This window comes from Schistocerca piceifrons, chromosome 4, assembly GCF_021461385.2.
Source record: "Schistocerca piceifrons isolate TAMUIC-IGC-003096 chromosome 4, iqSchPice1.1, whole genome shotgun sequence".
Taxonomy (NCBI): domain Eukaryota; kingdom Metazoa; phylum Arthropoda; class Insecta; order Orthoptera; family Acrididae; genus Schistocerca; species Schistocerca piceifrons.
The window spans coordinates 175,114,313-175,141,263 of NC_060141.1; the positions used below are offsets into that span (position 1 = coordinate 175,114,313).

At 41.9% G+C, this 26,951-nt stretch overlaps 1 pseudogene; it reads right to left on the reverse strand.

The window, feature by feature from the left end:
- Positions 1-22,931: 22,931 nt before the first annotated feature.
- On the reverse strand, positions 22,932-23,049 carry LOC124796747 (annotated as a pseudogene).
- Positions 23,050-26,951: the final 3,902 nt, after the last annotated feature.

Here is a 26,951-nt window from a genome sequence, read left to right on the forward strand (position 1 = left end):
GTGATTGTGCCACGCAAAACAACAAGGTGTGCAAACCCTCTCCACTAAAAACACGACCACACCATGACACCACTGCCTCCGAATTTTACTGTTGCCACTACACACGCTAGCAGATTTCGCTCACCGGGCATTCGCCATACCCAAATCCTTCCATCGGATCGCCACATTGTGTACCGTGATTCGTCACTCCACACAACGTTTATCCACTGTTTAGTCGTCCAATGTTTACGCTCGTTACACCAAGCGAGGCGTCGCTTGACATTTACCGGCGTGATGTGTGGTCTACGATACAAGCAGCCGCTCGACCATGAAATCCAAGTTTTCTCACCTGCCGCCTAACTGTCGTAGTACTTGCAGTGGATCCTGATGCAGTTTGGAATTCCTGTGTGGTGGTCTGGATAGATGTCTGCCTATTACACATTACGACCCTCATCAACTGTCGACAGTCTCTGTCGACCAACAATCGAGGTCGGCCTGTTCGCTTTTGTACAGTACGTGTCCCTTCACGTTTACTCTCCGCTGTCACATTGCAAACAGTGGACTTAGGGATGTTTAGGAGTGTGTAAATCTCGCGTGTAAACGTATGACACAAGTGAAACCCAATCTCCTGACCACGTTCGAAATCCGCGAGTTCCTCGGAGCGCCCTATTTTGCTCTCTCGCGATGTCTAATGATTACTAAGGTCGTTGATATGGAGTACCTGGCAGCAGGTTGCAGCACAGTGCACCTAATATGAAAAACGTATGCTTTAGGCGGTGTCCGGATACTTTTGATCACATAGCGTATCTAGTCGTAGTCCTCATAATAGACCAAATTTAAGTACATATATTAATGGGCTAAGAACTTATCACTCATAACTGAACAAACTTTGAAAAGAGATATCTACATTATCACCGCTAGAGTGCATTGTTCATGTTAGTAACGATACTAGACCTTGTACAGTATATAAAGGTCGTGAACAGCGTCAGATGTTCAGGGGATAGGCAAAATTATGTGAACTCCTGTTCTTATTTGGGAATGGTTTATTAATATGGGGTTGGACCCCATTTGCCCGTAGTACATCTGCGACTGTTCATGGAATACTGGTCTATTATTCCACTCTTCGATCAGAATCTCTTCTGTAGCCCAGAGGGAGGTGCAAATCTACTCTGGAGTCTGCACTCTAGTACCGCCCACTAGGGTACAATAATGTTCAAGTCCGGGGAGTGTACTGGCTTGGAAATAAGCTGCATTTCAGTTGCGTGCTCCTCGTACTGCGATTTTACTGTCCTAGCTGAGTGTGAATGGTTGCAATATCGTCCTGAAATATGGCATTATTGTTGGGGAACAACATTAGCATCAAGGGGTGCAAATGATCACATAAAATGAAACGTCCCCTTTGAACAATTATACATGACTGTGCTTAACCTGACACACAATATTTTGTTAGCGCAACGCAATCTGACTTTCAAAAATCCCTACAAAAGAATGGCCCTGACTAACATTAAACTATACCTTTCACAAATCACTTACCTCACAAAAATCTTCGCTGATCAAGCTACTGCAATACAGCGAGCGCCACTACTGCCAGCTAAATAAAAGATTCAAACTATGGAAGGCACTAACAACTGATAGGGATAGTTAGCAAATGAAAGATATTAGTAGAGAACAAACAATGTATTTACCTTGATATCATCATATATAAATATAGCAGTTCATGACAAATTACAAATCTCCGCCATCTCTCTCCCCACATCCACCACTGCTGGCGGCTCACCTCCAACTGCGCAACGCTACGCGCTGTTCACAGCCAGCTGCCTAACACTACAATGACGAGTATTACAACAATGCAAAGCAGCCACAGACTGCACACAGCACAGCCAGTGATTTTCATATTGAGCACTACGTAACGTTGCCAATAAGAAAACATAAACAGCCTACTTACATAGAGAAAACATAAACAGCCTACTTACATAGAGAAAACATAAACAGCCTACTTACATAGAGAAAATATAAACAGCCTACTTACATAGCCCCCATGCTCCCCACAAAAAATTTTACAAATTGGGTTGGGCAATGGCCAATACAGATTTGAAAAAATTTTTCATAATTGCAATAACAAAGATATCAAATGCACACACTTATTGATACAATGTTGGTCAAAAGCTAAAAATTTCTCACAGTCCATAAAGACAGTCCAGATTGTTCATCACAGTAAAAATGCAGAGTTTTTCTCAAAGTCTGAGCAGTAAAAGAAAATGCACACAGACGTAGTGGATTTCCATGCAGTCTTGAAGAAGTAGTGTTGTCCTTCCAACGGAAAGACAGTGCTGACTCGACATGCAGACAGGTAATGGGCCACCATGGAGCAAACCCCCAGCAGAGTCATTCGAAGTTTTGAAGAATATTGATAGGTAGGTCATCACAGAGCAGACCCACTGGAGCCCTGGTAGAGGTTGTGGTATTGGTGGGCCACCAGAGGTGCAGACCCACTACAGTCCTTGTAGAAATAATGGTATTGGTGGGTCATCAAAGATGTAGACCCATTGTAGTCCTTGTAGAGATTATGGTATTGGTGGATCATCAAAGGTGTAGACCCACTGTAGTCCTTGTAGAGAGGGCCAGCAGCCATCTGTTGCGACTGTGCAGGTGCACAATCACCATCGAAGAGTCTTGCGGACAATATAGCAAGTCCATAAACCACCACTTGTGCACTCACAAAGTTTTTGAAATTGTCCTTAGAACCAGCAATGCTGTTATCCAGTCCCTTGCTGAATTAGTAACACACGTGCAAACACTATCAGTCCCTACTTCTCACATATTGTCCATATACTATGACCAACAGAAACGTGTGCAGTGAAATGTAACTAACAAGTTAATAATATCATGAACTGGTGTCAATTACAATTTTATAACATAAGAATACAATAACAAAAGTACAAAATACATCATTAAAAACATAATAATACAGATAACATTTGTAGTACAGGCTTTACAAAAGAATCGAACTAACATATACATCAGTGGAATTATGACATGAGTACATACATAAAAGATCACAATAACTTTTGAAACATCAACTTCACACATGAGCATTAAACAGAACGGAATTAATAATGTCTAACATCTTTACAAAGTAAATAACACATTATTAATGCCAATTATATTCGAGGATAACAGTATTCCTCATCATAGTGAATGTGGCTTAATATTAAAAGAAAAAAAAATTCTATGAAACTACACAGAGACAGGAAGAAAACAAATACACAAGGGTACATAAACATATAGTGGGATAATACAAAAGGAAAGGACAGGGTTTGTTGTACTGCAGTATTTTTGCAAACAAAACTTTCTTTGCTTCTTGGAGATCTCCCTTCATTCATCATTATTCCCAAAAGGTCCTATCTATACCTCCTTCCCGTACCTTTCTCGTATAGCCTCTCAGTGCATTTCTTCAAATTCATCGCAACTCATTCTCTTATAGGCTACCCCCTCTTAAGCTAACTTAAATCTACTGAGCTCAGATGCTAAACTAAGGGACGAGGCAATGCAGCAGCACATAAAACAATTAATATAAACAGCAATGAAAAAAAATGGAAAATCGCAAAGCAAGCTACAGTAAATCTAAATTACCAAGCAATTCAACATTACAACTAATATGAGCCAATGTGCAGCAACGAGAAAAATAAATGAGTAGTAAAACTGGCTTAGCAGAGTAACACAAAGTCAAATTCAGTAACACTACGCCTGGCAAACAGCAGTAACTTATACCTAAACATGACATAGCTCAAGCAGAAAAAATAGTACATTAAAGATAACAATGCAGATAAGGGAAATGTGTAATCACATCTTAATGTCTAAGTAATTAGAGTGGTGCACCACAACAACATATTGTAAAAGAAATATAACCATGTACTTGAAAAGAATATTATGTCTGCAGTTACTGTTACTAATCCCTTCTTATTGTTCTTTCCTTTCCAAGTGCTCCTTTTTTGAAGAATGTGGATCACAAAATTATTATTTAATAGATCTGTTGACAGAAAGTGTTCACATTAGCAAATGCATTTAATTTTATTTTATGAAACCAATGCTGCAACACAGCTGGAAAACAGATGTCAAATGAAATAAGCAACTACGATAAGCAAAGCATAAAAATATCATTCAATAGTCATGTGACATTTCATAAGTCAGTAGCTCTCAACTCTCGTAGAAAGACACTTGTCATTATAATGGCCTCCCTTTTTTTTTTTTTTTACGTGTGCCGCTGAAAGGCTAATGGCTTTTTTTTCGGGCGGCTGTCGCCCAGGTGGGTGCCCACGACGCATTACGTGCAGGTGGTCACTTAACTCTCTTACGGAAATATTTACGACAGCAGTTTCCGCTACAGTGACAGTCTCACATAAAAATATTTCACAGGTCAAGAATTAGCGTTGCAAATCTGTAGAAACAAAATCTTATAAATATAAGTGTCCAAAAGAATTTTCGCCGGCATTGTGATACATTCACGCATTTACACACATTTCATAACTCTTAAAGTACGATTCTTGGTTTCCAACATCCTGTTTCACAAGTCAAGAGTCCCTACCCACTATTCATTACTCCTTACCTTATTACACATATACGTATCCATCGACACTCGTCAATATTTCGTCATTATAAATATGAAGCATAATCAAATAACTCATATAGCCTCAGCCTATTAATCATAAACATACCTCAGCAGCATAATACACATCGTCGTCGTAAAAATAACATCATAACACCTCAGTCAAATCTCAAAATCGTCGTAGCTTCCTTCAATAATTAAAAAAATTCTCTGCTCATGTCAAAAGTCTCATCTGCCTCAAACGTACTTTAAAAATCATGAATCCATACCAAATACATCATTCAAAGCTCTCATAGTATCACAATGGTTCCGAAAAAATATGAAGAGTTCACACAGTACAGACAAAATACAATTTCATAAGTGTGAAGTTATCCAACGGTGTAATTACGTAAACATGTGTCAATGACGTAGTAAAAAACATGTTTATCTCTCAGTTAAATGATCAGATAGCTGTGTAATTTGTGTGTTTGAGAAATATGTTACCGATGTGTAAAGTTGTATAAGCAAATACCATATTAGCTAGGGTTCCTTGTGGTTGCCACACACATGGTACACAAAGTAAGCGTGTACCCCCCCTGAGGATTAATGTAATTATACCCTCAGGTGTTACAGATTACAGCAATGGAATGAAATGTATCACTGAAAACCTTTGTATCATTGTACTTCAAATATCTTTAAAAATAAATGTTTTAAGTACAAAATTAATCACTCAAATGCGCGTCCTGTAGCGCTAAAAGTGCATCTTGCTGTAAGATAATTCTGTGGAAGTATCGTACTTATCGTCCTCCGAAAGCTAAGTTCTGCAGAAGTCAATGTACTTACCTCATGATAAACAAAAGTGAAATGCTTTATGTATAGATATCTTAGTTATTACGCTTATTACCATGATGAAGAAAGTACTGTGCTGTAACGTATTGTTGTGCTACGGAAAAGGCAATCTCATTGTAGCTATACCACAAAAGTTACTACTAAAACATGTTTTACTTTGCAGAATAAAACAGAAAAACTGTGCAGAAAAAAAACAGAAACACTACAAAAGCAACATTGTAAATTGTCACTCATTAGAAGCGTCGTGATAAAACCGTGTAGTTGTCACTTAAACTAACCACTGTGTCGTCTGGTATCTCACAGAAAGTACATTAAACCCAGAATGTATTTTCAAGTAAACCAAAATGTTGCATTAAAATCTCCTTAGCAGTACCAGTATGTGTCCTAAGTATGTAAGCCTGATAGTCGTTACGTAATCGTGCAACTAACAAGCAAGAATGTACAAATACAACACTGTGTCGTCTGTTCACTATAACAATGCATTCGTAATTTCTGTTTAAAAATGTTCCCTAGGTTCTAGACTGGATATTTAACTTCAAACATTGTTGCATGTTAACAGTTTCTTAAGTCTGACAAAGCATACTAGAAATGTGAAGTGAAAAGTTTTATGGCAAAGACAAAGTTAAAAAGCAGATTATCTTTCAATAAATGGTTTTACATGTGAAATGTGGTGTAAACCTTTACTCTTCCTAGCACGCAGAGTTTCAACTTCAACGCAATTATTATGTGGTATACGTTGGATTCTGTATGGTCCATTGTAAACTAGAAAGAATTTGTGACTCAAGTGTTTCTTCTTATGTGACAATGAATGAGCTTTAATGAGAACTTTCTGACCAATATACAATTTCTTTGCATTTGCTTTACCGTGTAGTTTTCTCCTTTTGTCTGCTGCAGATTTTATATTTTTAAGAGCCAAATCAATTACGTCTTTGTGTCGAAGTTTACGTGTATTCGGGAAAGGTACAAGCTCTCTGATTCTGTTCGGTGGTTCTTCATTCTTCAGTACAAGAGTAGGTGGTAAAGCAGTGGAATCATGAGGCATTTCATTCAGCACGTTTTGAAATAAGTGTAAATATCTGTCCCAATGCTGATGCTTTCTGTGACAATAAAGCCTGCAAAGCTTATTGATTTCTTTCATAATCCGTTCGGATGGGTTACAATGTGGTGAGTACAATGAAATAAAAACAGGTTTGATTTTATGGTTGCGAAGCATGCGTGACCAAACAGCAGATCTAAATTGCGGTCCGTTATCTGAAATGACTTTAGCAACGTGGCCAACTTCACGTAAGAAATTTTTTACAAAGGCGTTGGATACAGACCGTCCAGTGGCTTTACGTAACGGTGTGAGAGAAACCAATTTTGAAGTAAGTTCAACAGCGACTAGAACGTACGAAAATCCATTAGATGTTCTGACAAGCGGTCCCAAGAGATCAACAGCAGCAAATTCTTTTAATTTAGAAGGAATGATAGGAAACAACGGAGCACGATGTGAGACAGTAGGTGGTTTCGCCTTTTCACAAAGTTTACAAATAGACAAGACTCTTCGAATTCTCTTTTCCATATTGTTAAAATAACAAGTCGTTCGAAGAATATGATAACATTTTCGTGGACCAAAATGTGCGTAGCTGAAATGAATGTACCAAATGAGCTTATTAACAAAATCGTCAGGAATGCAAAGTACCCATAGCTTGTCATCAACAGTGCAGCGTTTGAACAGTATGTTGTTTCTAACCAGATAATAATGCCGAATCTGCGTGTGTGTCTTTTCATGCCATTTGCTCTTGATGTCTTTCCAAATCGGATCTTTATCTTGTTCATGAGCAATGTCCTTTAAAGATGTGGTGATGAAGTTTTCAAAGGCGACTTTCTGAATGTAAAGAATACTGAAATTTTTCTCGAGGTTGCCTTCTGTGTTACTTTTCTCAAGCCCAGCCGGTGCGCGTGACAGTGCGTCCGCAACAATGTTCTCCTTGCCGGGAATGTAGACTATTGTGAAGTGGAATTCTTGCAGAAACAATGGCCAACGTTTTAACCTGTCATGATTTAATTTTGAAGACATAAGAAATTGTAATGCACGATGATCACTGTATACTTTTACGTGCTTACCAGAAAGAAAGAAACGGAATTTGTTAAATGCCCAAACGATAGCTAAAGCTTCTAATTCAGTAACGGAATAATTTTTTTCAGATTTTGTCAGCACTCGGCTAGCAAAAGCAATGGTTTTCTGAACAGTAGTGTCATTTTCTGTGGCTTCTTGAAATAAATGGGCACCAAGACCGACTTTAGAAGAATCCGTGCTAAGGCAGAAATCTTGTGACAGATCTGGATGAGCTAAGATTGGCGCGTGAAGTAACGCTTCTTTCAAAGAATTGAATTCCAACTGTGCTTGTTCGTCCCAGTTCCAAATAGTATTTTTTCCAGTGAGAGAACAAAGTTTTGGTGTAACAAGAATTTGCATATTCAGAAAACGACGGTAAAAATTTACGAGACCTAGAAAACTGCGGACTTGTTTCTTTGTCGATGGAACTGGAATGGCTCTGATTGCTTCTAACTTTTCAGGATCCGGCTGAATCCCTTCAGAAGAAATAATATGTCCCAAAAACTTCACCTTTGTTCTACCGAATTCAGACTTTTCCAAGTTAATTGTAATTCCAGATTCTGCAAAAATACGTAACAAACTGTTGAGGATGCGATTATGTTGTTCCCATGAAGCTTCTGCTATCAGAATATCGTCCACATATAAGGTGATGTGACGTTTTAAGAACTCAGGTAATATGGAATTTAACCCACGAATGAATGCTGCCGAAGAAATGTTCAAACCAAAAGGAAGTTTCCAAAACTGATAACAAACGCCGAAACAAAGGAAAGCTGTGTATTTTCTACATTCTGGATGAAGTTCGATCTGATAAAAGCTGGATCTGAGATCAATGGAAGACAACACTTTTACACCATTAAAATTTTGAAGAATTTCTTCTAACGTTTGCGGCCTGTCTGTTTCAGGAATAATGATTGTATTGATTTGTCTCGAATCTAAGACAAGCCTGATCGATCCATTTTTCTTCTCAACAACATGTAATGGATTGTTGTATGAGCTTACTGCAGGCTCAATAATGCCCTCATTAAGCATTGATTGTATTTCTGTTCTAACACGGTCCCTATAATGCGCCGGAATTACGTATGGTCTAACACAAAATTTAGTATGCTCACGAACACGAAATTGGTATTGAAATCCCTTGATTGTTCCTGTTTTATGAGTAAAAACTGTGGAATGTGCTTGTAAAATCTCAAAAAGGTCCTGCCTATCAGTGTCATTACAATTCTCAATTGTTTGAATTTTATTCTGAATTAACTTATTAGTGTCAAATGCACCGTCGATATCATCCCTGTCAGTACTTGCAGAGTGATTGTTAGTGTCTAGTTCCGCAGAAAAGTCCGAACTGTTGTCTAACAGAAGGTAAAGCCGATTAATTTCCTCGTCATGGTTTGAGAGCCAATCTTCAAATTTCAAAGCTATTGACTTACCTTCTTTCTCTAAGCTTATTTCAGCATCGTGAAAGTTTAAGATTGCTTTGTATTCATTCAAAAAGTCTACTCCCAATATAATTTCCGTCGACAATAATGGAACAATGAGAAAGTTCATAGAGAAGCTGTGGCTTTGACAAAAGAATTCTAAATTGGTTTGTTGGCGTACATCTACACTTTTTCCAAAGATTGCACCTTGTAATTTAATCTTACGTAACGGAAGTGTGCGGCAATCGTTCGATTTGTTGCATTTGCTAAAGGCTGTTTCACTGATTACTGAAATGGGACTGCCAGAGTCAAGTACTGCCGTAAATTTTACGTCATTTACAGTAATGTGAATCACAGGATATGCAATGTTGTTATGTTTTACGTCGTGTTCCTGGAGTAAGAGGTCCCTAATGTCTTCCATTTTTACGTAATTACTAGCTACGGCAGCTGCGTCGTTAGTGTCATAAGAACGTTTTGTGGCTGCCAGCGGTGTGAGTCATTGCCTATTGTCTCTTTGTTGGCGCGTGTCGTTATTGGGATTTGGAGACCTAACTTCTACAAATTCACCTCCTCGAGAAGGCCCTGATCTGTTTGAATCCCGCCAGTTCTGATGCAATTCAGGTCTGTCGTTACGATCACATCGTCTGTCGTCATGTCGGTAGTTCCTGTAGTTTCTTTCTTGTCGGTTAAGTGGTGGAGAATTTCTCCCTGAATCGTAACTGCGCGCTGAACTGTTGCGTCTGAAGTTATTCTGTCTCCCTTGATAATAATTATTTTGGTTCCCATATTGTCTGTTTCTCTGATTGTCTCTGTGATAGTCACTATCGTGGAGAGGTGATCTTTCCCTGTAATTATTACTACTCTGCCAACGGTTGTCGTACGCTTGGTGTCTATTTTGGTCACGATTTGCGTTGTAACAATAAACCAGTCGTGTCCGGTTATTGTTTCTGTCGTCACGGAATTGTGACGGATGTGACCTGTAATTGTTGTGTCCTTGTTTTCGCGTTCCGCGATTATCAGTGTCAATTTCTAGTTCTTGTAACAGTCCCTGAAAAGCTTCAATGTCGTCTTTGCAACGTCCTGCTAAAATAATATGCCGTAAATGTTCAGGTAATTTGATTAAGCAAATGCGGATGAGTTCTGAGGGGCTGTATGGGTTTGACAGGTACTGATTCTTGTGCAACATGTCTTCAAAATATTTCACAAGACTGGAGAATTCAGATTGTTCGAAATGTTTCATCATTATGATACCATGTTTTACTCGGTCTTGTGTGGCTTGAGACCAATATGCTGAGAGGAAGGCATGGTAAAATTCTCCTTCACTGTGGCAATCGTGAATGACCGATCGCATTCTTACAGCTGGTTCATTCTCTAAGTAGCCACACATAAATTCTAATCTGTGTTCCAACGACCAGTTGGGAGGAAAACAATGAGAGAATTGATGGAGCCATGCTTGTGGATGAATGTCGTTGCCAGAATTCTTAAATGTTTTGAATTTACGTGTAGTAATGAACATCTTATAGTCAAAATCATCATGTCGGCGAGTCGCATATCGGTCATTGTTAGGTCGTGTCGGCCGTTCCATCTCAAAATTCGGTGCACATTGCCAATTTCTTTCATAACTTCCGAAATGCCCTGTGTTATTATTTTGCGGCTTTTCCGTGTTTCTAAGTCCCTCTTCCCGTGTTGGAGCGCCAGTGTCCTCTGAAATACGTAATTCTTGTATTACCTGTGTCAGCTGATCTTGTACTTCCCGGATTTCTCTTTGGTGTTGTGTATTAATTTGATTCTGATTTTGTTTGAATTTTCTTATTTGTTCATACTCTTCTGTGTCAGTGAAGGCTACGGCTCTTGTGTCATTCAGATCATCATCTACCTTTGTAGATAAGTTAGTGACCTGATCCGAAAGTTCGGCTACTTTCTCCGATAGTGTCCTTATTTCTTCAGTGTGTTTTTCTGAACCAAGTTTCAGAGTATCTACTGTGTCCTTAAAGTTTTCCTGAGTTTTTGCAAGTTGCGTAACCGAATCGGTAGATGCAACTGAGTCAAATTTAGCTTGCAAGGTCTCATGATTTTCATGAACAATAATTTGCAGTTCTTTTATGGCTGCTTCGTGATTCTGTAATGTATTTTCATGCCGCGAAAAAATAGGTTGAAAATGCTCACAAATTTGTGTTTTTACGTCATTACAGACTTTTTGACATTTCGATTCAATGTTATGTAACTCAGTAGTTAAATCTTCACGTGTTTGTTTAAGTGTTTGTTCCAATGAGTCTAACTTTTTAAGATTTTGTTCCACTGTGTCTAACTTTTGAAGCTTTTGCTGTGTTTGTCTCTGATTTTGTTCCATTGTGTCTAACTGTTGCTGTGTTTGTCTCTGATGTTGTTCCATTGTGTCTAACTGTTGCTGTGTTTGTCTCTGATGTTGTTCCATTGTGTCTAACTTTTCAAGCTTTTGTCCCATTTGTTGCATTAATTGTAATAACAATGCACTGGGGTCTGAAACATGTTCCTCAGTGCTTTTCGGCAGTGAAGTTGCACCGGCAACATTCACATTTTGACAAGTGGAAAATGTGTCTTGACTCATTTGAGAAAACGGTGGGAACCCAAAACCTGAGTCTGCAGTATTTGCAATATTGTGTTCTGTCATTCCCGATTCCTGAGGCGAGCTGTTGCCGACCAATCGATCGATAACGCTTCCCTATTCACTACCTGTTTCACTGTCTACACCATTGTTTGCCGCCCGCTCCATTTCCCTATGCGCAATTACCAAATTACTACTTTGAACATTAGTTAATTCATTACTCTGCGGCGCTAACACACTGCTTTCGTCTTCACTGTCATTTCTCAGTTTACTTTGAAGCCTAGTATTACGTTTTTCACACGCCATTATTGTCACAGTATTTCACACGATAACACAGAAAAGCGCAATTTGAAGAGCAAAATAAAATAACATAGCAATGGAAATAATGTCTACTTAATTGCCAGCGCAGCTGCGAAATACTTGGTGCAAATCTATATGCATGCCACAACTGTTTTACTGTACAACAATGAAAAACTACAACTACAAAGGAAATTCTCTCTATAATTACGCGCTAGCAATAAACAATAGCTACACTAATTACACAAACTACAAGAAAAAATCAGAAGATTCCAGTGAGGTATCCTAGGCTAAGGGTTGACATATGAAACGTCCCATTTGAACAATTATACATGACTGTGCTTAACCTGACACACAATATTTTGTTAGCGCAACGCAATCTGACTTTCAAAAATCCCTACAAAAGAATGGCCCTGACTAACATTAAACTATACCTTTCACAAATCACTTACCTCACAAAAATCTTCGCTGCTCAAGCTACTGCAATACAGCGAGCGCCACTACTGCCAGCTAAATAAAAGATTCAAACTATGGAAGGCACTAACTACTGATAGGGATAGTTAGCAAATGAAAGATATTAGTAGAGAACAAACAATGTATTTACCTTGATATCATCATATATAAATATAGCAGTTCATGACAAATTACAAATCTCCGCCATCTCTCTCCCCACATCCACCACTGCTGGCGGCTCACCTCCAACTGCGCAACGCTACGCGCTGTTCACATCCAGCTGTCTAACACTACAATGGCGAGTATTACAACAATGCAAAGCAGCCACAGACTGCACACAGCACAGCCAGTGATTTTCATATTGAGCACTACATAACGTTGCCAATAAGAAAACATAAACAGCCTACTTACATAGAGAAAACATAAACAGCCTACTTACATAGAGAAAACATAAACAGCCTACTTACAAAAATGCTCACATAATCCTTGGCTGTAACATGGCCTTTGAGAGTAATGATGGGACCAGCGGAATACCATGATATGGCTGCCCACATCATCACACTTCCACCTCCATGCTTAACCGTTGGAAACAAGTAATCAGGACTGAAGTCTTCTTTTGGCGTTCTCCAGACGTAAACCCGGCCCGATGTTGGAAATAACGAAACCACTGACTCGTCGGACGACATGACGTGTTTCCACTGATCAGCCATCCGGGTTTTATGCTCGTGACATCGGGTTTTAGGCTTCTTTGCATGGTAGTCGTCATTAATGGTTTCGGTATAGCAACACGTCCATGGATATTCGCTTTATGGAGTTCTCGGCGGACAGTGTCGACAGATAAGGGGTCTCTAAGATGTCTATTGAGCTCTGCAGTCACTTCAGCCTCCTTAGTTTTGTTTGACACAATTCGTGTCAGCGTACGACGATCTCTGTCATTTAGTTCTGATTTGAGCCCACTATTACGTTTACACGATGATGTCTTTCCATGTTTTGTGCAGCCTGTCATGACCGTTGAAACAGTTGCTGCCTTGGTTACTGATGTTCCAGCTAATCGGGACCGCACAATGTGCCCTTTTTGGAACTCTGTTAAGTCTTTCATTGCAAAATGGTTCAAATGGCTCGGAGCACTATGGGACTTAACATCTGAGGTCATCAGTCCCATAGAACTCAGAACTACGTAAGCCTAACTAACCTAAGGACATCACACACATCCATGCCCGAGGCAGGATTCGAACCTGCTACCATAGCGGTCGCTCAGGTCCAGACTGAAGCGCCTAGAACCGCTCGGCCACTGCGGCCGGCGCTCTTTCATTGCATGTCGACCTCGTCCTCTGAATGCAAATACGAAGTGTGTACTATTCATAAATAACTTGCAGTGGTGCCTAGTCCTTACTGAACACGCACAGTCCTCTGCGACCTGCGTTGTTGGCAGTCAAACGCAACCATCCCATTACTACCACTGTACACATTTTCCTGCTTATCTCCTGTAGAGTGATTATTGTTAAGGACATGGAGTTGCCGCGTACTCTTATGACAAAACGTTATCAGGATGTCAGACAGCTCGAAAGGGGCTTTATTGTAGTTCTCCATTTGTCAGGCTGATCGAATCGTGCAACAGACAGGTTTGTGGGGCATTCTGACGTGGAGTGGCATTCTGATGTGCGTGCGAACGAGAGCGCAGCATGTTAGTTGTCAAGGTTCCGGTCCACATATCTGACTAGCGCAATGGAGGATCGCCGCATTCTGCACGAAGAACACTGCAGTCTCTGCGAATCTGCGCGAGCAGTCCTGACCACTGGTCAGAGACTAGCGGAGATTAATCTACGGAATTACTGTCCCATGTGTAGGTTTCAGCTAACACAACAGGAAACAGCTGCGTCTGGAGTGAGACGCAAAGCATGGGCTGCTGATGAACTGCGTCGCATTGTGTTCAGCTATAAATCATAGTTCTGCACTACCCTATATGAACATATGACCATATCACCATTGGTGATCTGGGGAGAGTTCCCATCCTTCCAGTGTTTAGGAGAGGCGCAGTGGAGTTACTGCTGGTGTCATGGTGGAGGGCCCATCAGGTATGACTTAACGTCACGGCTGGTTATGGCTGAAGGTACAGCAATATGTCACGGACACTATTTGTACTCATTTGTCACCTCTCGTGGGACAATGTTGAAGTGACATTTTTCATGAGGACAATTCTCGCCCATAAATGGCATGAGTCTGAGGACGAGGTTTTCCTATGGCAATATCACCAACAAGACTACACATCTGTTCCTAAAACAACTTCTGTTGGACCAACTCGGTGTCATCTCTGCCCAGTGCCAGTGTCCACGATATCAAGGCCCAGTAATAACAATTGTTACCCAAGTTGCCTCAAGAGATGATTCAATGGGTTTACGACGCCCTTCACAACCGAATTCACAAGCGTAACACTAAATAACACCACGACCTAGGGACGGCTGACAAACCAACCAACAACCTAATCATTTCCCTCTGTCGCAACCAACCAATTGCCTACTCCAGTCCGCAGACAGCATTCATCTTCTCAGTCGAAATCACAGCAGTTACACTCAGTTCCATGTAAACACACACAAGAAGTCAAACAATCATAAAAGCACTCACTGTCGAACAACATGGACGAATCAATTCGACACACAGAGAGTTTTCACAAGCGGTCGGCGACCAAATACACGTCGTCCGATGAGACGACTGACCCAACGACCAACCCAGGTCCTTCCTACTCAAGTTACTTGTGTCGGCTGCTGTCGAGCGAGTCTTTGCTGTCCGAAGCTGACTTCAGCTCATATCCGACTCAACTCCATGTCCGTTTGGAAGTCGGAGACACGGCGACCCGGGAACACTGACTCGGACCCAACCATGTAGAGGTACCTCTTGCCCAGTGGCCACGACATGTCTTCACAAGGAAGGAACCGACCCACGTCCGGCATGATGACCAACTGACGAGGCCCAGAAACTGTCAAAAGACCAAATACACGTCACCCTATGAGACGACCAACCGAACGACCGACGAACGGTCGTCCCGCTCCAGTCTCCTTCCGAAGGACAGCTGATGTGTGTCGCCAGTTCCCGGCACGCACTGTCTGTCCACACGTCACTGGCACTCCGACCCGACTTCACTGCTGCTGCAGCCGGACTGAACTGCTGGTCCTGTCAGATCACCGAAGTTAAGGGCTGTCGGGCTGGGTCAGCACTTGGCTGGGTGACCATCCGGTCTGCCGAGCGCTGTCGGCAAGCTGGGTGTACTCAACCCTTGTGAGAGAAACTGAGGAGCTACTTGACTAAAAAGTAGCGGCTCCGGTCTCGGAAACTGACATACGGCCGGGAGGGCAGTGTGCTGACCACGTGCCCCTCTATATCCGCATCCAGTGACGCCTGTGGGCTGAGGATGATACGACATCCGGTGGGTACCATTGGGCCTTCATGACCTGTTCGGGAGCAGTTAGTTAAATATCGTAATTTAGCTTCTTCATAGCTTGGCAACAGTAAGAACCTAGTCATTATATTTATTTCAAAAGGTTTAATAAGGTGAGTTACAAATATCTCTGCCTGCAAGGAAGCTGTTGGATATCATCACGGTGTCAAAATGACATCGTAGGTGTACAGTGCTCAGTTTAAGGCACTGCTTTTGTAACACAGGCCGAAGTATACGATTGATCTCCTGTAGCCACGCGGAGCTGCCGCGCGGTTTGAGGCGTCATGTCGCGGACTGCGTGGCTGCTCCCGCCAGAGGTTCGTGTCCTACCTCGGGCATGGGTGTGGCTGTTGTTCCTAGCCTAGGTTAATTTAAGTTAGTTCAAGTAGTCTAGGGACCAATGACCTAAGCAGTTTGGTCCCTTAGGAATTCACACATATTTTGATCTCCTATATGCAGCAGTTACGTTGGAATCAATAGCCAATTGCCTGTTTAGTGTAACAACCATGCAATTAGAGTACACATGGTTCACATTAGAAAAATAGTGATGATACTGTCCTTATTTGTCCACGTAACAAGAGTGCAAATACTACGTTGAGTAGCAGGGTAAAGTTTTTATATTCGCTGCGCCACAAGCACGTAAATGACAGGTTTAGTACCCAGTTTTGCGCATAGCGGCCGAAGAGGCGGAACAGTGGCTTTCGTAGCTCAGTATTGAAGTTTTGACCGCTGTTGGCCTACTTAAACGACTTTCAAAAACATCACACGATAATAAGACCCATTGGTCGCATAGTGAAAGTGATCTCGGTAACTAATAAGTAAGTACTCGGGTGTACGCAATTTGTCGCTACATAAAACGACACATCGTAGAATCATGAAGGGTAACATGAGGCAACTGCGACAGGACTTGGAGTAATCTGCTGCGTAGGCCTGTGTTAAGTGTAACCTTCGGTAACACGTTATATCATGTGACAGATTTTTTCCGGAATTCTGTTGCACAGAAAATGCTTTGTTGGTAATTTTGGTAACAGATAACCGTACAGTGATGTAAATTACACGGACCTGCAAAAAAGTAAAATAAAATTATACTAAAACTTCGCGAAAAACTTTAGTTTTACTTAACAGTAAGGTAGGAACGGGCGTGGTGAAACTAGAATTTAGTCTGCGATATTTAAGTGGTAACGGAATTCAAAATGCAGCCGAATAGTGACGCAGCAAATGAGGACAACGCACACATGTACACATGACATGATTACCAAGAAGCGACAACTGCAGCGAAATGCAGGGGGACAAACGGACTTAAGATTCCAAGGCAGTTTCACGTCTAAATGAAGTCAGAACAGTCACTCAGCGTCCGTTGGACGTGAAAACCAGAGAGCAGACTACTAGATGAGAGTGTAGCAGAGGTGTAACGACCTTTTGAAATTGAAAGAATGCAGATACCAAGAAGCATGTGTGGTCACATGAGAGCTGTGACATGTAATAGTATTATGGGCATCTTACACACTCATGACACAACTCAGCTGGGACAAACAAAAAATGGAAGAAAATAGAAACTAGAACGCAAAATGGCGACGAAATTACCTATTTTGACTCAACAGAGCGACAGATCCACAGAGCTTAGCGACTCTATGGGTTCTGTGAAAAAGGAGCTATCACAAGTTCAAACACAGATTACTGGTATTAAATCTAGAGTCGATTCAATAAAACATCGAATCGAAGAGAAAGTTCAACCAGTGGTAGATGGAAAAATACAAGCTTTAGTTTCAGTGTTAAAGACAGAAATTTCAACGGAAAAAAGATGTATATATTTCAAAATCAATAAACGTAGTTTCTACTGTTCAGAACACGGTATCTCTTGCGTATGCAAAAAAACGTTGGGGAATGCTGCCACTGAATACAATGAAACAGATTCATTGCATCAACAATTACAGGCCATATTCACAAAATATAATCCGTTAAATGAAGCAGAGTTGTTGGCACCCATCACATTTTATAAATAACGGTGAACGAGTATCTCTGGATACGAAAAATGTGGACAAAATCAGTACAGTGGCTGGTGCCCTAGGGGGAAATATTAAAATATGGGGTCTGAATCTAGACACCCATTAACCCATTATCTACAGAGTGTAAGGACAAGTTTTTCGAAGAATTCTATGTCTACCCAAAAACAGAACAATTTTTGGCGGGAATACGTCGTCACACGAATGGTAGACAATCGTGGCAGGAATTCCGTGAAAGAATTTTAAGTCACGGCTTCGACAACTGCACTGGAAGACAGGAAGTATTAAATGTAGATAATATGGAAATTGGAAAAAACTTACTGAATACTCAAAACTAAACTTATGATGCGTTTTTGCAAAAAGCAGAGAATGAAGATCAATGGACGCGAGTCGAGCATTGTACATCTATACCGCCATTTCACCATCACAGAGACTCCCGTATGGAGGACATAGTAATAATAGGCATCCCTGGCATACAGAAAAAAAGAACTGAAAGAGTTAAAAGCAAATAAGTCGCCAGGTAAGGATGCAGTCTGAATTCGGTTTTACAAAGATATTCTTAAGAATTGGCCCCTTACTGAGTTGGCATTTATTGCGAATCTCTCGTCCAGAACAAAATCCCAAGCGACTAGGAAAAATGTGCATGTGACTCTTCTACATAAGAAGGATAGAAAAATGGATCCGGGAAATTACAAACCAATATACTTGATATCGGTTCGCTGCAGAATTTTTGAACATATTCTCAGTTCGATTACAATTAATCTCGTTGGTAGGGAGAAGCTTCTGTCCACGAATGAGCACAGCTTTAGAAAGCATCGGTCGTGCGAAACACTGCTTGTCGTATTCTCACGTGATATCCTGTAAACTATAGATGAAGGCCAAGAGGAGGATTCCATATTCGTAGATTTCCGAAAAGCATCTGACACGGTGCCCCATCGCGGACTGTTAATCAAGGTATGAGCATACAGAATATGTTCCCAGACATGTGAGTGGCTCGAAGACTACCTAAGTAACAGAACCCAGTTCTCGACGGTGAGACTTCATCAGGGGCAAGGGTATCGTCAGGAATGCCTCAGGGAAGGTGACAATAAGGCAATTATTTTCTACATACGTAGATGATCTGGCGGACAGGGTGAGCCGCATTCTGAAGTGTCATCGCACTGAGAGGTGTGATCGTTGATGTAGGTGGGCTTCAGGTGCCTTAGACAAAATTCCTGTTTGGTGTGATGAACAGCAGCTAGTGCTTAATGTAGTACAATGTAAGGTAACGCAGATGAGTAGGACAAACGAAGGCGTAATGTTCGAATACAGTATTATTAAAGTACTGCTTGACACAGTCTCACAGATTAAATATCTCGGCGTAAAAAAGCAAAGTAATATGAAATGGAACGTACATGTAAGGATTATAGTAGGACTAGAGTTCGGTTTATTGGGAGAATTTTGGGAAAGCGTGGTTCATGTGCAAAGGAGACCGCATATGGGACGCTACTGCGACCGGTTCTTCAGTTCTTCTCGAATGTTTGAGATCCACAACAGGTTCGATTAAAGGAAGACATCGCAGCAGTTCCGAGTCGTGCTGCTGGATTTGTTACCGATGGGTTCCCCTTGAAGGGGAAAAACGACGCTCTTTTCTAGGAACGTAACTGAAAAAATTTAGGAAGCGGCCATTGAAGTCCAATGCAGAACGTTTCTGCAGTCGTACATTTTGAATAAGGAAAATGGTGATAAGAACAATTAGAGCTCGTACGGAGGCATATAGACACTCATTTACCCCTCGCTCTATTTGCGAGTGGATGAGGAAAGGAAAGTAATCACACAGGGCATCCTTCGACACGCACTGTACGGTGGATTGCTGCGTATATATGTAGAAGTAGATGTACAACACGGAAATTTGACAAAATGAATGCGTATGATAGGCGTGATTGCAACGAACCAGAAATGAACATAATGAGAGGACATGATGGAGACTGCTTTATTAACAGTAAGCGAGGTACTTTCCATGATAACAGAATTCACAATAATGAGGGAAACTAGTTCCACACAGGTCTAGAGCCTGGCGGGCACGGATGAAAGTAGTTGGCCAAAAGAAGACAAGAGACATAGGAGTATGTATTTTCGAGACGAGGTTATGGGCAGAAGGTCAAAACATTATCAGAACGGAAAGCCTCTGAATTGCATCGACATATTCCTGCAACGCGACCTGGTGCAGATTCCAAACACTTGAGCAGTACTCTATAGTCGGAGTAAAATATGAGTTCAAACTTCAGACGTGAACACAGAACAAGTCGCAAAGGGACCAGTTCAAAGAATGAACAACGAATCGTAGTTTGGAGTTTGACCTCAACATTGATGAAAATACAGGAGACAGCACAAAGATGGAGATTATATACAGAGACTCATGACAGTTAAATCGATAACTTTCGAAGGAGACGAAAATAATCCAATCATGAGGTTAGTGGAAAACCACTATGATTTCGGTGTTTATAAAGTACAAGTAGAAAATTTCGTTAATGACTGCGAAACAATTAGTAGTAGCGATGACGAGTTTGTATTCCCTGAACAAGATGGCACTAAACAAGCCGAAAACAGAGAAAGTGATTTAGGAGATAGTGAAAGCAAAGGAAATGAGGTATTTGATGATGCAGAGACATCTCTGCGCCAAACTGCATACGTAGGTGTTGAGGTGATATAAGTAAGTAAACACGTGGGTGCAAGATACTAATGAAAGTGTGATTCAGATGGTTTTGTGGTAGAACAGAGTAAACTTGAGAAAGAGGCGTATATATTCACAGAAGATCTAGTGCTTTCTTACCTGAATACAAATAAGTAAGCCAACTATAATGAGAGCAAAACAGAGGCTAGTGAAAATCAGGGGAAAAATACTTATTACGAGATGCGTTTCCATAGATTAGCAAATCTCACGAGGACCCAGTAGCAATACAAGTTAAAGTTTATAAAAACAGAAATCGAGGCGATCTTAGTGTTCGTCAAAGAGAAAAAACTGTGAAATATCTAGAGAATAGGAGGTGGAAGACACCTCCGTTCAGAGAATAAGCAATAAAAATTAGACGGAATTCATGGAAGGACCTTGCAGTAGAAAATGATTTGTTGTAGGAAGATAATGAGAGCAGACAGTCGGATATCCGGACTCAGAGCACAAGGAGCGATAAAAAAGTTACCGTTGTACACGTTGCTGCAGCGTGTACACAACAATCCTCGACCCCAATATGGGTGGGTATGCACCCACGGGTAGGTGAGGAATTAGTGTGGCATTCGTGACTTTCCGACGTGCGTGATGTAAACGCGACGTAATTACCAAATGTGTCCAAGCAAGACAACGTGCTGTTATTGTCTCCTTTGCTACCGACGGACAAACACTGGAAGACATCCATCGAAGAATGAAGAAATGTTTGGGGCAGCATGTCTGTTGAAAACCAACGATGTGGTAAGGGGTGGTGCTGCTGCTTCATAATAACGCAGGTTCCCGTATCGCAAATGTCGTAAGCAGGAGTTACGCCAGCTCAAGTGGGAAACACTCGTGCTCCGGCTCTATAGTCCTGGTCCCCCCCCCCCCCCTCCTCCCCCGACCATAATACAACTACCATGTCTCCGGTCACTTAAAGACCTTGTAGGGTCGACGATCCCTGTGGGACGAGGACGTGCAGAAGGCTGTTACGGACTTCACGCAGTAGCACACTGTTTCTTACTAAACGGATATCTTCAACCTTCTATGCCACTTGGATGATTGCCTCAGTGATCGCGTCGATTCTGCGTGATTGCCATACCGATTATTGACTGTCGGCCTTCGAACGGAAACTTTTTGATCTCTTCTTGATTAGTTCTAACAGAGACACAGTGTGTGATCAAAACTATCTGGATGCCCTACAAAACATACGTCTTTCATATGAGTTGCATTGTGCTGCCACCTACTACCAGGAATTCCCGATACGGTCGCAGGTTCGAATCCTGTCTCGGGCATGGATGTGTGTGATGTCGTTAGGTTAGTTAGGTTTAAGTAGTTCTAAGTTCTAGGGGACCGATGACCTCAGATGCTAAGTCCCATGGTGCTCAGAGCCATTTGAACCATTTTTGAACCAGGAATTCCATATCAGCGACCTCAGTAGTCATTAGACATCGTGCGATATCTGAATGGGGCGCTCCGCGGAACTCACGGACTTCGAACGTGGTCAGGTGATTGGGTGTCACTTGTGCCATACGTCTATACGCGAGATTTCCACACTACTAAGCATTCGGCGTACAATTCGGCGTAGGTATTAAAATCCATGGAGAAGAAATAAAAACTTTGAGGTTAGCCGATGACATTGAAATTCTGTCAGAGGCAGTAAAGGACTTGGAAGAGCAGTTGAACGGAATCGTCTGTGACTTGAAAGGAGGATATAAGATGAACTTCAACAAAAGCAAAACTAGGATAACGGAATGTAGTCGAATTAAGTCGGGTGATGCTGAGGGAATTAGATTAGGAAATGAGACACATAAAGTAGTAAAGGGGTTTTGCTATTTGGAGCGCAAAATAACTGACGTTGGTCGAAGTAGAGAGGATATAAAATGTAGACTGGCAATGGCAAGGAAAGCGTGAAGGGACATGTACAGCACAAAAGCGTACAAGCCGTCTTCGTCTGTTGACCTGACTTCGTCTGTTGACTGACAGAGACCGCCGACAGTTGAAGAGGGTCGTAATGTGTAAGAGGCATACATCTATACAGACCATCACACAGGAATTCCAAACTCCATCAGTGTCCACTGCAAGTACTACGACAATTAGGCGGGAGGTGAGAAAACTTGGATACCACTGTGGATTGGCTGCTCATAAGCCACTCAACACGCTAATAAATGCCAAACGACGCCTGGCTTGTTATAAGAAGCGTAAACATTGGACGATTGAACAGTGGAAAAACGTTGTGCGGAGTGACAAATCACAGTACACAATGTGCGAACCGATGGCAGGGTGTGGGTATGCGGAATGCCTGGTGGTCGTCATCTGCCAGCGTGTGTAGTAAAACTCTAAACTCCTCCCGAGCAGGCCATGAAGGCCCAACAACGGTACCGACCGGCTGCCGCATCATCCTCAGCCCATAGGCATCACTAGATGCGGATATGGAGGGGCATGTGGTCAGCACACCGCTCTCCCAGCCGTATGTCAGTTTCCGAGACCGGAGCCGCTACTTCTCAATCAAGTAGCTCCTCAGTTTGCCTCACAACGGCTGAGTGCACCCCGCTTGCCAACAGCACTCGGCAGACCGGATGGTCACCCATACAAGTGCTAGCCAAGCCCGACAGTGCTTAACTTCAGTGATCTGACGGGAACCGGTATTACCACTACGGCAAGGCCGTTGGCAGCGTGTTTAGTATCAATAATAAAATTCGGAGGCGGTGGTGTTATGGTGTAGCCGTCTTTTTCATGGAGGGGGCTTCTGTCCCTTGTTGTTTTGCGTGGCTGTGTCACAGCACAGACCTACATTGATATTTTAAGCACCTTGCTTCCCACCGTTGAAGAGCAATTCGGGGATGGTGACTGAGTCTCCCAGCATGATCGAGCACCTGTTCATAATGCACGGGCTGTAGCGGAGTGGTTACAAGACAATAAGATCCCTGAAATGGACTGGCCTGCACAGAGTCCTGACCTGAATCCTATAGAACACCTTTGGGATGTTTCGGAACGCCGACTTCGTGCCAGGCCTCACCGACCGAACAATACCTATCCTCAGTGCAGCACTCCGTGAAGAATGGGCTGTCATTCCCCAAGAAACCTTCAGCACCTGGGTGAACGTATGCCTGCAAGAGTGGAAGCTGTCATCAAGGCTAAGGGTGGGTCAACACCATATCGAATTCCAGCATTGCCGATGGAGAGCGCTACGAACTTGTAAGTCATTTTCAACCAGGTGTCCGGATACTTTTGATCACATAGTGTATATGGGAATTATTTATTATTATATACGTTACGCATCAAATGCATTCTTTTTAAATAATTTAAAAGAATTCTAGTGTAGAAATTATTCCAGTAAACGGTATAATCGTAGTAGGATCGTCCGGTAAGGTGAGAAAGGCCACCGAGTATGAAATTATATTGGTCAATTACTTACACCTGAGTTTTTTCCTGCACTAGTAGTGAGCACAGATGTTCTATTGGCACTGACTGGCTAGTAAAACAATTAGTCATTATTGAATGTACCACAAAAATAATAGTAGTCAAGTACAAATTAGAGACTACAATTGCAGTTTTAGTCGATGAATGAATTTGAGGATGGTAGAATGGAATCTTCAGAGTTTATCAGGACAGATGAAAAAGAGGGTTTTGAAAATATTTCAGAGCATTACCTTATTCGGACTATTACGGAACTGTAGGAAGAAGAACACAGCTTTATACGAAGTATTGATCAAATTGACGATTTGTCAGTAGAACAAAAGGACGCGTTATATCAAGCACTGAAAGAAAATGTATAGGTGTTCTCAGATAGGGGGACGTGGGATAATCGGGTATGTAGGGTGAAACCGGGAATGCTCATATTGTTTACTGGCCGTTAGACCATGATAGGCGGAAAATTCAGTACCGCCATGAGGCTTGGTAGTGTCAGATGCGTTGTTGTTGAGCAAAATAATTTGTTACGTATTTGTCGTTGTTTATCTAACTTTGTGTTATTTTGTGTTCAATAATACCGTCGTATTATTATATGAAACTAATAATACGATGAATAACACTTTTAATAGGCCTTACGAACGTAAGCCGTGTTAAACGATTCTTCACTTTCCTTATTATGCAGAAGAAATTTTACAGATAAAGAAAAGTCGGGGTAAATCTGGGTAGAATCAGTGTGATCAGACCGGAACAACATGGTATTACCCCATGACTTCGTTACACATAACTTGCGTAAGTGACTTAACACTGGTATACTTCTTACTTGCATGTACATGTTTTAATAGCTACTGTTTAATAATTACACGCAGAGTATACCATAATTTTTGCCGTATTTACATTATTTGTGTCACTAATAATATTATTAAAAATTTCTATGAAGATACCCTCTTCATATAGATAAGGCTTACCGGCCAATGATCTTCTTCAGTGCGGATGCACTCACATTGCCCGAACTCTTACGGGAAACAGTAGATTGACTGCCGCGAGTATAATGCGCAGGGGCACTGCAAATGTAGTGTGTGGACAATAAGTTGGATGTGTGGGTCTCACGGTGAGCATGCCAGAGATAAGTCTCTGCAGTCGCACTATCCTTTTAGTAACGTTCAGGTGATACAACAGATGATTGTATTGCTGATGACCTTTGTGGAGGCCCTGAGAGTAGAAGTGAGGGATATTTCCGGTGGACACCAGCAGCTGCACACTGTAGAGAACATGGATACCAACGGATTGAAACTCCGACTAACGGTTCAATCGCAGCAGACACCGGACCCCATACAAGAGATGCAGCTGAAGATCGTTCCAGGCTCAACCGTGGTGCCTGCCAGTGCTTCCACCGAGAGCGTGATAAACCAGGCCCAAGACGGAGGATGCGTCTCCAAACAGCCCACGCGGAAGCAAGACAACGGAAACAGCGTTCGCTGAAGCGACGACTGACTTCTGCTGACGACAGCCGTAGTCCCGAGGGGACAGCGCACGACAACGACAGTATCGACCTGCGACCAGTGGATTCAACAGATACCGAGATGACGATGCAGGAGTTGTACAGCGACGATATCTTCACTTCTGATGAGCGGAAGGCAGCAGTGGCGATGACGATTGTCCAACATCAGAGCGGTGACACCGCTGTCAGCCATCCTTCGGCCGGCTCTGGATATATGCTGGGGACTGGGAGCAGGAAATGACCAACAGGAGCAGGATGAAGACACGGACGTGGCGATCGAGGATAGTCCTGGTCATGCGCCAGGAGGGGACGGGGAATGTTGAACAACTTAGTGTGATGAGGAGCGAGGGGGCGCCGATGCCCGACAGCAGTTTGGTTTTCGACACCATCGCTTGGTGAACCCCGCCTCCAACTGATGAACACACGCCAGGTGTGCCGCATTGCGGCGATCAACATTAATGGCATCCGGACACCACTTAAACTTCAAATGGATATTGTGCTCCTACAGGAAGTGCGTTTCACATCGCCGCCGGAGTTCTACGGCTACGACGCAAATTATTCCGTGCACGATGAGGGTAGATGCAGCGTGGCGTTCCTGACCAGGGAAGGCATAGGAGTGGAGGAAGTCTTGTCTCTACCTTCGGCACGTGGAATAGCGATCACTGTCGACGGCTTTCGTTTCATCAATGCATTGTTGGTATACTGATGACATACGACCATGGAAAGAAAAGAATGTAGTAGATGTGGTTCACATGAAAGATTTTGCCAGTGAATTATTTTCAGACCTTAAATTCCTAACTATCTTTTATAGCTTGTCCCTGATTGACACACTAATCCCGCTATCGTTTGTCATCTGAGTCAGTCGTTTACAGCTATCACAGATCGCTCCGTTCAATCTTTGAAGCAGCAGTGTCCCAGACCAGCGTCATGATATTTTATGGCTAGAAGTTAGCCTCAAAGATGTTCTTCTGGTGAGTGTTGTTCCGAATTATTTAGAGAAGTAATTGGGCTTTCCTTTTTTACAAGATAGATGAAAATGTATATCTGGTAAAATCCTCCATTATGTACCTCCTCGGGGAGTATTTGTTGCCCTTTTCGATATTTACAAGTAAATTTCTTCGTCTTTCCATCTTTTCTTGGTTTCCAGAGCTATTCACAATTTAAAAGGTTCCAAAGGAAAATCTCTGGAAATACTTTACTGTGCTTATCAGCATATTACATTCATTTTTATAGTTAGGCTTCACAATCGGAATTCTTGTTTTATCTCAGTTCCAACCCTCTTACTGTTAGTTACTCTCCCACCCAAATAACTTAATTCACTTACTTGACTCACGAGTGTTGTTTTATTTTTCTGTATGATCGGGCATCGTGTTCATTATATCAGTGACAACAAATTTAAGCATACAAGCAATGTACAATCAGTATAATTGAGACACAAAACGTATAATTGGTGAAGGTATGAGAGAAATTTTTCCACTGGAGGAGGTGATATTGTAGCATTGTATACTACGCCTCACCATGACTGTATTGAAATACTCCTATCACAGTAACCAGACATCCAGCTACTTTTATTGTGCTTTGCACTATACATTCATCAGTGACTAGAATTATTTACACTGATAATACGTGGACGATTCCTCAGTGAGATTTTATGGGAACCACT